Genomic DNA, 14,369 nt, shown 5'->3' on the forward strand with positions numbered 1-14,369 from the left:
AGAGTATTTGGGGGGACCTCACTTAATGTGCATGATGCAATGGTACATTTCAAAACTATTAAGAAATGAGTATAATTGTGATGGATGTGTTACTTAGTTCAATGTAAGCATTTCACATTGTATACTGAAGCAGTATCCTGAACCCCATAAATGCATCAATGTACAAAGTTATGATTTAATAAAAAATAATTAAGAAATAAACTAATACTTAAAAAAGAAGACTATTGGAACTAATTTAATTTAGAAAGGCTACAAAAATCAAAGTTACTATGTGATTATAGACACTGAAGCAAGAAAAAAAATTATTTGAAAAAAGATACAAAGGCAATATGCAAAAATCAACCAAGGTTTTACATATTAACAATAACTATTTAGAAAATAATTTCTTAATATTCCATTTATAACAGCATCAAAAACATAAGGGTAGGGTGCCGGCCCCATATGCTGGAGGTGGCAGGTTCAAACCCAGCCCCAGCCAAAAAAAGAAAGAAATATTTATAATTTTTTTTAAAAAGTTTAAAGAAAAATTAAGTAAAGCATACATTTAACAAAATATGCACAGGACCTGCACACTGCAAAACTAAAAAAGATGTTGCAGGAAATTTTAAAACTATATAAACAGAAATATATACATGTTCAAGACAACACCAGTTGAAATTCCAAGAAGTTTTTTTTTTTTTTATTATTAAGACCTTTATTAACAGGTGCTTGCAGTTTATTGACTTTTTTGAAAAAATCAAGCTGTAAACTTTTATTTCAAATTAAAAATGAAGTTCTTAAAAATCTCAACTTGACCAAATATGAAGCAGTTTAAAAACCTTTAAAGACGTATTGAGGAAAACCAGGCTTTTTTAAAAAACATGTTTGTTATTACCAAAAAAGATATCTTCAGGTAAAAGTAATAAAAAACCCAGTCTCAGCACCATGCTCAATAGTTAGGGCGCAGCCCACTACACCAGGGCTGGCGGGTTCAAACCCAGCCAGGGCCTGCTAAAGACAACAATGACAACTACAATGAGAAAATAGTTGGGCACTGTGCGGGGAGCCTATACTCCCAACTACTTGGGAGGCTGAGGCAAGCAATTGCTTAAGCCCAAGAGTTTGAGGTTGCTGTGAGCTGTGACACCACAGCACTCTACAGAGGGCAACACAGTGAGACTCTGCCTCAAAAAAACAATAATAATAATAAAGTAAAAATAAAAAATAAAAACCCCATCCTGCACAGATAATGCAGATTGTTCTAGTTATCTTGTCAATGAGCCAAAAGCAAGCACTTAAGGTCTTCAGCTTCAATCTTTTGTTCATTTCATACTGCTGGAATTTCATATTTGTTTCTTCTTGGATGACTAAACCAGATGATGGTAGAGATGGTAAGCAGCATTTACTCAGCCCCACCCAGCTCAGCCTCAGGAGCCCACAAATTCTCAGCGGGTGGATGGACTGCTTTTGTCGCTTTGCCATCTTGTGGTTTAGGGTTTTCTGAGTGTCTGCGTTGGTAATTGAAGTTGGGACAATGCCAACTTTGAGGTGACTGTTGAACTTGGGCCTCATCTCCTGGACTTTCTTTATCCTCTTCATCGCCATCCTCTCTGGGCTGTCTTTGGCAAGGAAAGCCCCTACGGAATTGTGGTCTATAACCCAGATACATATTCTGTCTTACATATTCTGTCTGGTCTACCTTGTTCTCCCGCACCCTGGTTGTCAGCACCCTCCATCACTTCTCCCTGCACAGGAAGGTTGGAACACTGTGGTCACAGCCCACAGGGCCTCCACATGTAGTAAGGTGGGAACCTTCGCCTTAGGTAGGGCCAGCATTGCTGGGCCTGGCCTTCAGGAACACTCTCCAATCCCACATTCTTTTCCCCCAACTCTCACTATTCAGGTAATTCTGCTGGCAACCACGTGGAGGACCCCTGCCTCAAGGATAGCACCTATCAGTTACAATCTGCTGCCTATTTACTGCCTTGAACTGGAATTCCACCAGGGCCTGCAACAGTTGCTCCCTCCACACCCTTTTCTCCCTCAACAACATCAAACTCCATGGTCTTTCCATCTCCTACACTGTAAAGGTACTTCCTGGGGTTAATCTTTATGGCAGTCTGGTGTACAAACACATCTTCCTTGGTGTCATTCCTGTTGATGAAACCATATCCGTTTCTTACACTGAACCATTTTACAGTTCCCAAAACATTCGTTGTGATGACCTCGTCCTGGCAGGCAGGCACCACTGATGTGAGGCCGCCTGGGCCACCACTCCCTGGGCCACTGCGCATGATGCCTGCAGTGTCAGCAGTGCTGAGGGCGAGGGCGGGGGCGGCGGGCAGCTGCTCATGGTTGCACTATGTGACTGGAGCCAGCTGCAGCCGCTGTGGCTCCTCCTGATGTGTGATGGTAAATAGGCCCCGTAGTGGTGGGGCTGCTCAAGGCTCTCTGGGGTCCGCTCTCCGCTCTCACTACCAATCTACTCCAAGAAGTTTTTTTTATGTGAAACAGACAAGGTGATTTTAAATATTTATGAAAATATGAATAACTCAGAACACCCAGAATAATTCTGAAAATAAAGGACAAAGTTGGAGGATTTATAAGAATCCATTTTAAACCTTAAAGTTACACTAAACCTTACATTAAAGATAATATAGTACCAGCATAAGAACAGATGTACAAGACAACAGAAGACTCCAGAAATAAACCCACATATGTATTATCAAGTTGATTTTTCAACAAAAATGCCAAGGTAATTCAATGGGCAAAGGATAAGAAATTCAACAGGAAAAGGATAATCTTTTCCACAAATCATACCAAAAACAACTGTGTATCCACAAAGGAAAATAATGAACTTAGACCCATACCTCACACCACATACCTTATACAACCCTAGAAATTGATTATGAATCTATAAAACTTCTAAATAAAACACAAGAAAATTTCTACAGTCTTTTTTTCATATAGTATTTCAGAAACATAAAAAAATGAGAGAATCCTCAAAAATTTTTGAAACATGCCTTTCATTTATTAAATCAAATTTCAAAACTCATTCTTCCTTACCCATATAGTCCTACAATATTTCTTTTACTGAAGAACAGAAGTATTTTTAACAAAAGAGAAAGAGAAAGAACAAAATCTTTTTAACCTCCTTTCATTTTCCTCATTATTTTAAGTACAGGTTGACTACTAAGAAACTATAGTTTCTTCAATAATTATTTTCTGAGAGCCTTCCATGGAGGTCATAAATAACCACTCATAACTTTTTAATATAAAACAATTTCCAGAAGATAATGGTAATATGTGAAATTGTTCTGTAATGCTACATGGTCTGGAAATGGCCTGTTCCGGTTGATAAGGATTCATAATACATCATAGAAAGATTACAGATTTGTGAAATTAAACAAATTTGAACTATTTTAAACACAATTTCCCCCAAATAATTTACAGGCTACTTCAAGAAATGTATCACTGCCTGTTAGTTGAATTATGATTAATAAAAATAATGAATAAGAGAGAGTCAATTATAATTTAAGTTAACCACCATGGTTTTCCAGAACATCAAAATTAAAAATAACACATACCACAATGTTGCTGCCCGTGTATGAGTTATTTGTTACTGCATAATAAATTACCAAAACTCAGGGGCTTAAAACAACAAGTATTTATCATCTCACAGATACTATGGGTCAGGAATCTAGGCACAGTTTGGCTGAGTTCTTCTGGCACAAAGTCTATCAAGAAGTTCCAATCAAGCTGCTGGAAAAGCTGTGGGATGCTCTCAAGGCTGGACTGTGTGCAGGGAATGTACTTCCGAAATCACTCCCGTGGGCTGTGGGCAACTCTCAGTCCCTACCACATGGGCCTCTCTAGGCTCCTCACAACATGGCATCATTTTCTGAAAATTTTTCTTCCTTCCACCAACAGCTTTCAGGTGTGGAATTCACTAGTTTTTAGCATATTCACAGAGTTATAAAACCATCACCACAATCAATTTCAAAATGTCTTCATTACCCCAAAAAGAAACCCAGTACTCATGAGCAGTCAAACCCTCATTTCCACCCACCAACATCAGCTCTAGGTAATCACTCATCTATTATACAATCTAATTCTATGTCTCTTCTGGATACTTCATATAAATGTATAAGTACAGTATGTAGCCTTTTGTGACTTTTGTCACTTGGCATAAGGTTTTGGTTTTTCTGCTTGTTTGTTTGTTTTTGAGACAGAGTCTTACACTGTTGCCCTTGGTAGAGTGCCATGGCGTCAGAGCTCAGAGCAACCTCCAACTTGGGCTTAATCAATTCTCTTGCCTCAGCCTCCCGAGTAGCTGGAGCTACAGGCGCCCACCACAATGCCCAGCTTTTTTTTTGTTGCAGTTGCCACTGCTGTTTTCTTAGCTGGCTGGGGCCAGGTTCAAACTCGCCACCCTCAGTATATGGGGCTGGCGCCCTACCCACTGAGCACAGGCACCACCCTGGCATAAGGTTTTTAAGGTTCATCCATGTTGTAGCATGAGTTGGTACTTCCTTACTTTTTATGCCTGAATAATAGACCACTGTATGGATAAATCACATTTTTATTTAAGCACTCATCAGTTGATACACATTGAAGTTGTTTCTGTTTTTGGCTATTATGAATACTGCTGCTGTGTACATTTATGTACTATTTTGGCATGGATACATGTTTTCATTCTCCTTGGGCATATACCACCCCAGAGTGGATATGCCGTGTAATGTGGTATCCCATACTCAGCCAACTGAGGAACTGTCAACTTTCTCAAAACAGGTGCACCACTTTACATATCCAACAGTGTACAAAGATTCCAATTTCTCCAAGACCTCACTGACACTTGTGAGTATCTGTCTTTTTAGTTATAGCCATCTGGTGGGTGTGACAAGCTATTTCATTGTGGTTTTGATCTCCATTTCCCAAGTGGCTAATGATGTTGACCATCTTTTCATGTACTTATCTGTACATCTTGTCTGAAGAAATGTATGTTCAAATCCTTTGTCCATCTTTTGATTTCTTTTTCTTTTTATTGTTGAGGCATAACAATAGCCAAAACTTGTACAAAAATGTTAGATATATGATTTTCTCACACCAAATACTAGGGAGTATGTTGGCAAGACAGATAACAACAAGAACTCTTACAGGCTGCTGGCAGGAAAGTACAATAGCACAACTACATGGCAAAGCAATTTGTATTTAGTAAAATTACCAACATGTATTCCCTTCAAGCAACAGCTCCAATCCTAGATGTCTATCCCAGATAAAGTTTTACCTTGGAGAAAATATCTAAGTGAAACTTAATAACCTAATTTAAGTGAAAAAGGTCATAGAAAAAAAAATCCACACAACAGGATGCCATTTATGTAAAGTTCAAAAATACATAAAAGCACACATTATATATGGGAGGACATGTACATGTAAAATATGATTATCAAGATAGCAAAGAAATGAAAGACACAGAATTCAGTATGGTTGTTAGCTCTGAGAGGGCGGCACACAGGAGCTTTTAATGGTATTGTAATATTCCATTTTTCAATACATATTTTTGTACACATGACATACTTTATCAACATTCTTTAAAGAGCTTCATTGACAACTAAAGGTCTTTCAAATATAGAAAGACACTGAAGCAGCTTTGATCCCAATATATGTAATGCAGATAAGAGCATAAATAATGAACCAAAAACCACATGTAAACAATATCAACTTTTTTAAATGCAACAAAGTATGTGTTTTGTAGAACCGAGAAGACAGATTTTCCCTAAACTTATCCACTTCTTTCTACCTTTCTGTCCAACTCTGTCTTCCTGATTCCACCTTTACTTCCATGACCTGGATTCAGTACTACCTCCCCCAGGGAGTTTTGCCATTCAATCTAACCTGAGGGGCAGTCAACTTCCTCTCAATTTTCATAGCTTTTGTATCACTTCAAGGACTTAATCACATCATCCTTAGATTACACATGATTTAACTCCTCTATCAAAGATAAACACCTAAAGAACTAGAACACTGGTCACAACATCGGCCTTGCTCAAAGGAGGAACTGAGCTTTTTTTCACTACTGAATGAACAAATGAACTAGAAAATTCAGGCATTTCAGAGTGAGTTGAGTAAAAAAAAAACTGAATGTGGCCTTTCAGAGAAATTAAAATTAAAACACTTTCAGAGAAATTAAAAATTATACTTTTTAGGTGGATGGACAAAGATAGAAATGTGATTTATAAATGTTGTATTTTCAAAAGAGGTAGAAATAATGCAAATTTTTAAATGAGAAAAGAAAGGAAGAAAGAAAAAAGAAAATGAAATAAGTTTATTGACAGTCACTTACTTAATAAGTACAGACCAGGTGTGTGGTTCACACCTATAATCCCAGCAGTTAGGGGGATGAAGTGGGATGACTGACTGTGGCCAGTTTGAGCCCAGCCTGAACAACACTGTCAGATCCCACCTCTACAAAAATATAAGAAAAATTAGCTAGCTCTGGGAGGTTGAGGAGGATGAACTGCTTGAGTTCAGAAGTTCAAGACCAGCCTAAGCAAGAGGAAGACCCCATCTCTAAAATAGCTGGGCAAGGGCGGTGCCTATGACTCAGTGGGCAGGGAGCCCACCAGGGAACCAGCCCCATATACCAAGGGTGGTGGGTTCAAACCCAACCCCGGCCAAACTGCAACAAAAAAATAGCCAGGCGTTGTGGCGGGCGCCTATAGTCCCAGCTACTCAGGAGGCTAAGGCAAGGGAATCACCTAAACCCAGGAGTTGGAAGTTGCTGTGAGCTGTGTGACGCCACAGCACTCTACTCCATCTCTATAAAATAAAATAAAATAAAAATAGCTGGGCATTGTGACAGGCGCCTGTAGTCCCAACTACTTGGGAGGCTGAAGCAAGAGGATCGCTTGAGCCCAACAGTTTGAAATTGCTGTGAGTGATGCCAGGACACTCTACCAAGGGTGACCAAGTGAGACTTTGTCTCAAAAAGAAAAAAAAAAATTAGCTGAGCATATACTGATAGTCCCACCTACTGGAGGCAGGAGGATCAATTGAGCCCAGAAGTTCGAGGCTGCAGTGAAGTATGATGGTGCCATGGATGACAGAATCAGATCCTGTTTCAAAAAAAAAAAAAAAAAAAAACTTACACTCCTTGAAAATCTGGAATTCTTCCCTATAGCAAAGATAAGGGTGACAAGAGTCAGGTAAAATATAAAATGTTTATAGTGCATAACTAATGAAGGCAGAACTTCTTGAAAGATTATTTATCATCAGAACAGTCTATAGCTTTAGAAAATGTCATGAAGTCAATCCCATAACTAGCACTTTGGGAGGCCAAGGCAGAAGAATCTCTTGAGACCAGGAGTTTGAGACAAGCCTAGGCAATGAAGCAAGACCCTGTCTTCACAAAAAATAGAAAAATTAGCTCCAGCAGGGTGGAGCAGGCCTGTAGTTCCAGTTACTCCAGCGTCTCAGACGGAAAAAATTGCTTGAGCCCAGGAGGTTGCAGTGAGCTATGCTGACACCACAGCACTCTAGGCTGGTGACAGAGTGAGACTATCTCCAAAAAAAAGTTTCAGATAAACAACAAATCATTCTTTTAGTAAAAGTATGCTCCATCTATTATTTATACTAAAAATGTATTCACTATTCATCTGAAATTCATATTTAACTGGGTATCCTATATTTTATCTGGAAACCCTAGTTGGAGCCAAAAGATGGAGTAGTAACAATCCAGTTTCCTTACTTCATAGCAGAAACTGAGAACCAAAGAAAGTGACTTGCTTAAGCAAAAATCAAGGAAGTATACCCACTCTGAAAAAAGAAAACAATCTACTAGGTCACCTTGAAGTTCTGTCTTACCTCCAGTACTTGCAAAGAAGCACCCAGTAAACAAACTATTAAAAAGGAATGATTTTCTGCTTATAACATCAAACTCTGAGTTTCAGTAAAATCTCTTATTCACTCCCGTCTCCAAAACCAAATTAGGAAACTATGCATTGTCCTTAATTTAATAAAAAGAAATCCTGGCCAGGCGCAGAGGCTCATCCCTGTTATCCCAGGACTTTGGGAGACCCAGACAAGGGGATACCCTGAAGCCACGAGCTCCAGACCAGCCTGGGCAAGACAGCAAAATCCTATCTCTACTCAAAAAATTAAAAATGAGCAAATAAATAAATTCAAATAGCTTTTTGCCTATACACTACCCCCCATATTCTATTTATATATTCATTTGCTACATTAAATAGAATGTCCTTTTCTCCTAAACCCAATCCTCTCAAAATCCAAAATTCTCTTGCTTCTGGGTCTCAAGGATTCGCAAAGAGAATATCTACATTATTCTATTACTCTAACAATTTTTGTTTATATATTCTTTCAGTTTTCATATTTTTCAGGGGATATGACCTAATCCATTTGGTTGGCCACAAAAGTCTTCCACTCCAATTCTGTGTTTGAGCAACTAAAACAGCAATGAGACATAAGGTCTCACTACCATGGACTGGGATGCAAGAGAAGATGCAAACAGAAGGGCCTTTACCAGAAATTTTGCAGGATTTTTTCAATATATGAGTGTTATACTAATTCTCTAATTGCATGACATACAATAGAACAAAATCAAAAGAAAACAGAAAATTCCACACTCACAATTCATCTTCCAGATCCCATCAAATTAATAAATACACAAAATTTTTCTCAACCTATGTCTTCTGAGAGTTCTTAGGGTAGTTTGTGGTTGTGTATGTGTGGAGGGGAGACATAGTGAAGTAGGAAAAGGTTTCAATTTTACCTTTTTTATAAATTGGGCTTCCAAATGAGATTTTCTAAGAAAAAAACGTTCTGCAATCAAAAAGCATGAAAATGACACCAAAAACCATGTGACCCTCCATAGTAAATTTTTAATGAAAATTTCACCCACATGAACAAGAATCCAAAACGTTTCTGATGAAAACAGATTTAAAGAAAAGAAAAAAATTAAACAAAAATACCTACCTCTGCTTTCCCTTTGGCAGTTTCGGTGTTCACAGGTCTCTCTCGACGAGATCCCACATCAGACGTGGAAGCCTTCACAGATCACTAGTCCAGGCTTCCATTTTACAGATGTGTAAACTCACGCCCAGGTCTAGCACTGACTGGCCCAAGGTCTCACAGCCGTCAGCGGCTGGACGCCGCTGGAACCGGAGCGACCGGCCCAGGGCCCTCAGCGCCCGCCCGGCCCCAAGGGCAGCCGCGAGCACAGTGACGGAGGGTCCCACAGTCCGCGGTCGCGCTGCCCGTCCACGAGCTCCGCGTCGTGCCCCCGACCCCGGCCTCGGCTGCAAACCCCGCCCGGCCCACCTGCCGCGGACCGCGAGGCCGGCAGTCACACCCCCTGCCCGGGCCGGGGGTCGACCCGCCTTTTCCGCGGCCGGCGGCGGCGACTGAGCGGCGCGACGGAGACGCGGGTTCGCGGGCCGCAGGAGTTACCTCAGGTGGGCGCTGAGCGCGCGGCGCGACCGCCCCGGCCCGCCTCGAACATGCCGGAGACGCGGACGCAACGGGGCCCGACCTCGGCCAGCGCGGCGCCTGTTTACACCCCTCCACCGGGGAAGGCAGACTGACCCATCACGTGACGCCCACGTCACGTGTCCTCCGGGGGTTGGGCGGAGGCGTTGCCCCGGCGACGACGGCTTCGTGGGGGCGGGCTGGGGAGGCGGCGGCGGCGGCCCCTTTGTGCTCCCGCAGCTCGGCTGTACCTGGGCCACTGCGCACCGGATGGGGAAGAGGAAGATTACCCCAGCCCCGGCTTTGTCCTTTCGTGCCTCCTGGCCAGTCAGTGTTAGCGGTTCAAAACACCATTAGCGTCTTGGAAGGAAAGGGAAGTCCTTTCCATTGGGTCTGGCATTGCAGACAGTGATATACTTGGAGGAAAAGGTCGGAAATGCTTCTCACCTGAGGCTATCAAACAGGGGAGCGGGCGTGGAATTAAAAAGTATTAATTGTTTTGTTTGCTTTTGCTCCCTAATCTGCAGTGAAAGGGTGATGCTTACCCCTCCCAGCCAGAGAAACGGTCTGCGGAGGTCTTAGGGGACTTCCAATTTTGTTTAATTGTACTTTTTATGGTGATTAGTCTTTGTATGTGTAAACACAGACATGTCTGAATAAGTATTTGATTCAACATTCAGGTTTTGTCCACATCAAACTTTACTAACTATACCTCTGTCACTGATTTTTAGTGACTGTTTCTACCAAGTTACTGTAGTTTTCGTAGATCAAATTTGCAAAGTCTCAGGCGCTGCCGATTTCATTGCTCTCATAATATTCATCATAAATTTCATAAAAGACTAATACCTAGTTTGTATTAATTCTTTTTTTTTTTTTTTGAGACGGAGCCTCAAGCTATCCCCCTGGGTAGAGTGCCATGGCATCACGCTCACAGCAACCTCCAACTCCTGGGCTCAAGCGAGTCTCCTGCCTCAGCCTCCCAAGTAGCTGGGACCACAGGCGCCCGCCACAACGCCTGGCCATTTTTTGGTTGCAGCCATCGTTGTTGTTTGGCAGGCCCGGGCTGGGGATTCGAACCCGCCACCTTAGGTGTATGTGGCTGGCGCCTTAGCCGCTTGAGCCACAGGCGCCGAGCCTAATTCTTAGTAAATTAATTAGTGAACTGTCAGCAAACCCCCTCAGATATTCCAGAATTGTTCTGCAGTCCAGGAGTGATCTATTGTATAGTTAATGGAGTTCCCTTCAAGTCTGATCACTTTCATACTGGTCATCTAAGCAAAGAGTAAATTGTCAGGGTGAAAACAGTGGGCTCAAAATATCCTCCATCAATAGATCAAAATATCTTTATTTCCATACATACTTGGAATACAACATTACAAAGAACAGGAAATGATCAGTTTTCTTCATACTTGTCTTTTACTATAGAAAATAGGTTATTAAGGCCAATTACCACGACCTGGTTGACTCATTCAGCAAAAATTCCTTGAAGACCAGACCAATATCATTCATTGGTATACTTTAAGCCTAAACCATGCTTGGTGAGCAAAAATGTTGGTTGACTGATGTATGACTGCGAGATCCTGCCATCCTTCCATGCGAAGTAGCAGAACCTTCATTGCTACAGAGAGATCTATGGGTTATGCTACAGTGCTGATAAACAGTACTCATGGAGGCAAAACTAGGGTGAGTCCTGGTTCAGTCATTACTAACTGGGCAATTTACTTAACCTTTCTGAGCCTTTCTTCAGCTATCTAAAAGAACGACAATATCTACTGAATAGACTGGTTATGAGATTAAATGAGGTAATAATGCCTGCTACCACTTTAAACTATCCAACACATACAGTGCTAAATAAATGTTAATCATATACAGCCTTTGGCAAGAGAGTAGTAGTATAGGAGGTCAGAGTCCTGATGGAAAAGAGGCTGATAACTTAAATAAGTCCATATCCTGGGTCCAGATTCTTGCCCCCTGGACTGTAGTGGATGGAATTGACAGCCAGGAAACAACACACAATTGGAAAGAAGCCTTTGCACTGAGAATGTAAGGCTGCCAGTAAGGGAATTGCTCATAGGGCACCAGGGTCTCACTCCAGGAGGAATACTGGCCTCAAACCCTCCCTGCTGGGCTAATAGGGACTCCTAATACACTGCCTCCCCTTAGCTTCTGCCCAGGTTGGAAAATTACATACCCTCTCCTAAAGTTGAATGATGAAGTATACAAAGGGGATTTTAAAGTCATTGATGCTGAGAAAGATCAAATTGAAATATGAAAAAATACAGAATACCCATGCCTTTGGCAATATGTCCAAGAGATGCTCTCTTGCTTTTCAATCACTTACTGCTATGAATCTACATTCTCCTACCTAACCCAAATAAAGATATCCTTATGGTCACAAATGCCTGATATGCATCTAAAGGATCAACTGGAACTTTGGATCTCCATGCTGCAACCAAATATTCAGTGCTTTCCAACCAAAAGCAGACACAACTAAGTCATTAAAATGTTAACTTTAAAAGTAATAGTTTTCAATTTTTGAAGTTATTAAGTAATTAGATTTTTACAAAATAATGTATATTTTTAAGTACATCTAATTTAAGTTTCTTGAATGTGAGTCTATTTGATTACAACTAAATTAATACAGCCTTCTAATATAAAAGGCTCCCATCCCTGCACTAGAATTTGGAGAACTATAGAGATATAAATTGGAGACTTGAATGAGATTACACAGAACAGTAACTTTCACACCTTGGACTTCAACCCCAGAATACAAAATACATGTTACGTATTGATCAAATGCATGTACATAACTTAAAAGTTTCCAGAAGCACGTTTACCATCCTATGTGTAATATACTATTGAAACCATTCTTTATAAAATTAATAAAGAGCCACAAGATGGGAATTGTGGGGAAACACATTGTGTATATGTGTGTGTATATATGTATAATCAGCCATTGTTCCCTAGCTTGCTTTCCTGTAATTGCTTACTACTCTGTAGTCATATAGTTGATGGTCAAAAAAAATTCTCAGCTTTCATCACTGCTCCCATAGATTACATCACCCTTGTGAAACCTAAGGCTTGTTTTTTTGTTTGTTTGTTTGTTTGGTTGGTTGGTTTGTTTTGTTGCAATGGCCAGGGCTGGGTTTAAACCCACCACCTCCAGCATATGGGGCCAGCTCCTTACTCCTTTGAGCCACAGGCACCACCCAAGGCTTGTTTTTGAGATATCTTTCAGGCCTGCATTCTGGTGGAAAGGCTGACCCACCCAGACCAGCGACCTCCACCCAAGAACCAACTCAGCAAAGGCAATTTCTACACTGGTATGGTTCTGCCCCAAACCCAGCTAATCAGCAGCCACAACTGCTTAGCCCTTTACCTGCCAAACTATCTTTAAAAACCCTATATCCCAAATTCTTGGAGACATGGATTTGAGAAATTCCTCCTGTCTCCTCTCATGTAGCCTGAGATAATAAACATTCTCTGCTGTACTTCGTGCTGTCTCAGTGTTCTGGCTTCCTCTTGAGCAGTGGGCAACAAACCTGGTGAAGCTGTAAAATTACTCACTTTCTCTTCTACTTGCTTCTTTATTTTACTTTGTTTTACTCTATTTTTATTTTATTTTATTTGTTATTGGAGACAAGAACCTTACTCTGTTGCCCTGGGTATAGTGCTGTGGCATCACAGTTCACAGCAACCTCAAACTTCCTGGGCTCAAGAATATCTCTTGCCTCAGCCTCCCAAGTAGCTGTGACTACAGTAGCCCACCACAATGCCTGGCTAGTTTCTCTATTTTTAGTAGAGACAGAGTCTTGCACTTGCTCCAGCTGGAAAGGCTTGCTAATCTTGCTTTCCACTTGCTTACCTCAGCCTCCCAGATCACTAGGATTATAGGCATGAATCACTGCCCCCAACCTTCTTTTTTTATTTCAGATTAATACGAGGATACAGATGATTAGGTTACATCATTTGCTTTTGTTAGGTAGATTCCAAGTTATAGTTATGCCGCTCACCCAGGAGGTATGCCATATACCCTTACATTGTGCCTATAGGTAAGAGCTGACCAATCTCCCTGACTCCTACCCTTTCTCCCCTCCCGCCACTTGAGTTTACTTGTGGTTTTCTTGTGTGGGTGTATATTCGTTCATTGAGTACTGGTTTCACATTGAGTATATTAGATTCTTGCTTTTCCATTCTTGTGATACTTTATTAAGTAGAATGTTCTCCACCTCTGTCCAGGTTAACACAAAAGATGTAGAGTCTCTATCTTTTTATGGCTAAATAGCATTCCATGGTATACATATACATTCATGTGTAGATGGGCACTTGGGTTGATACCACATCTTGGCGATTAAATTTTTTCCTTCCAACCCAGATGACTTTTTTAACCTATAACAGTTACAAGCTACAGTCTGAAAATCACTGGAAGTTACTGACCTGGAGCATTAAAAGCCTGATTGTAGTAAAAGAAGAGATCAAAAGGCCAGACACTGGCACTGTAGAGATCAGAAAACAACTAGCAAAGGAAAGTTAAAAGGAGTAGCCACAGGTCAGAGAACTGAACAGAGGAGCCCAGAACACTATGTTTCAGGAGAGAAGGAAGTGCCTGAATGTGTCATTTGCTGCTGAGAGGTTGAGTCAGACCAGTACTGACCTTTGAATTGGCAATTCCTAGATCACTGAAACCGTGGAAACACAGCAGTTAAGATAAAAGTGGTAGGGATAAAAGCCTGATTCTAAAAATAACACATGGTTTCAGCAAGTAGATACATTGCTTTTTTTGCTGTAAAGGAAAGCAGGGAAATGGGACCACAAGTAAAAGATGTGGGGTCCGGCTCAGTGCCTTTGGCTCAAGTGGCTAAGGCGCCAGCCACATACACCTAAGGTGGCGGGTTCAATTCCAGCCC

At 41.0% G+C, this 14,369-nt stretch overlaps 1 protein-coding gene and 1 pseudogene across 1 annotated transcript in view; both read right to left on the reverse strand.

Annotated features, from left to right (window-relative positions):
- The window catches only part of MARCH8 (membrane associated ring-CH-type finger 8), a 158,969-nt gene extending 149,426 nt beyond the window's left edge, over nt 1–9,543 (reverse strand). Inside the window, exon 1 of the mRNA XM_023509026.1 lies at nt 8,971–9,543. The gene's annotated coding sequence lies outside the window, so the exon portion shown is untranslated. The remainder of the gene's footprint in view (nt 1–8,970) is intronic.
- LOC100954069 lies at nt 1,382–5,907 on the reverse strand (annotated as a pseudogene).
- Nucleotides 9,544–14,369: the final 4,826 nt, after the last annotated feature.

This window comes from Otolemur garnettii, unplaced genomic scaffold (genome assembly GCF_000181295.1).
Source record: "Otolemur garnettii isolate 467f Iridium unplaced genomic scaffold, OtoGar3 scaffold00315, whole genome shotgun sequence".
Lineage (NCBI taxonomy): Eukaryota > Metazoa > Chordata > Mammalia > Primates > Galagidae > Otolemur > Otolemur garnettii.